This window comes from Triticum dicoccoides, chromosome 3A, assembly GCF_002162155.2.
Source record: "Triticum dicoccoides isolate Atlit2015 ecotype Zavitan chromosome 3A, WEW_v2.0, whole genome shotgun sequence".
Classification (NCBI taxonomy): Eukaryota; Viridiplantae; Streptophyta; class Magnoliopsida; order Poales; family Poaceae; genus Triticum; species Triticum dicoccoides.
Window position 1 is genome coordinate 219,563,859 of NC_041384.1, and position 1,238 is coordinate 219,565,096.

Here is a 1,238-nt window from a genome sequence, read left to right on the forward strand (position 1 = left end):
GGGGGCCGGGGACGGGCCCGAGCGGGCCGCGCGCGGCTGAGGCGGCGAAGTGGTCCGGGGGCGCCACGTGGCAGCTCCCGGTTGGCTGCGGCGGAAGCGTCCGGCCCGGACGGACGTGTCCGGCCGGCGCGGAGGCAATTTTTAGGGTTTGAGGACGAGGGGGATCCGGATTTTTCGGGGAGAGACCTATTTATAGGCATAGAGGGAGTTAGGAGAGTCCAAATGAGGTGCGGTTTTCGGCCACGCGATCACGACTGAACGCTCTAGATGATGGAGAGGGTTTTCATGGGTTTTGGGCCAAGATGGAGGGGTGTTGGGCTGCAACACACACGAGGCCTTTTCGGTCCCTCGGTTAACCATTGAAGTATCAAACGAAGTCCAAATGATACGAAACTTGACAGGTGTAACATCCCAAATTTTCAATTTGAAATGTTATACATTAGATCATCATGCATATCGTATTTTCTTGCATTTTGGTTGATCCTAGAAATTTCACGCAACTCAAGGACCCTCGGAGAGAGTTGGAGATTTCGTATTTTCATATTTGAGTTTTCTCAAATTTTGAAAAAAGAGGATCATTTGATTTATTTATTTTATTTTCAATTATTTTTCCGGTGTCAAAATATATGAGAGAGGGAATAATATGACTTTCCCAAATTTAGGAAAAATGAAGATTTAATAAATAGATCACTTTTGGTTTTTGCCGGAGTTTTGTTTGCGTTTTATTTGGATAGGGAAAAATGCGCGTTTTCAAAAATTGCATTTTAGGTCCGTAGAAAAGTTCATTTTGTTCGGCTCATTTTTAGGAGTCGAGGAAAATTTACTTTAGAATTTTTGGAGCTCGTTTAGATTTTCTTTTCTGTGTTTTTCTGCGCACGAAACCGTTTAAAAAAAAGAAAAAAGAGAGCAGGCCAGCCGGGCCAAAGGCCCAGCCAGCCGCCGCCCCCAGCAGCGCTGCGCGCCTCGTGCGCCAGGCGCCAGCCGCCGTCGCTCTGGCCAAGTCCCAGCGGGACTTAGGTCGGTTAGCCCCTCCCCTTTCCTTTGTTTCGTTTTCCTTTTTCCTCTCTTTTTCTTGTCCCCTACCCCAAGTAAATCCCCCCCTCACCTATATAAATACCCCCACCCCCCCTCCAAAACATCAAATCAAACCTTCTCCTCACATCAAACCCCAAGCCCCACACCATCCCGCGCCTCCCTAAGCCGCGCCCCACCCCGCGCCCCTCACCACCGCCGCCGCC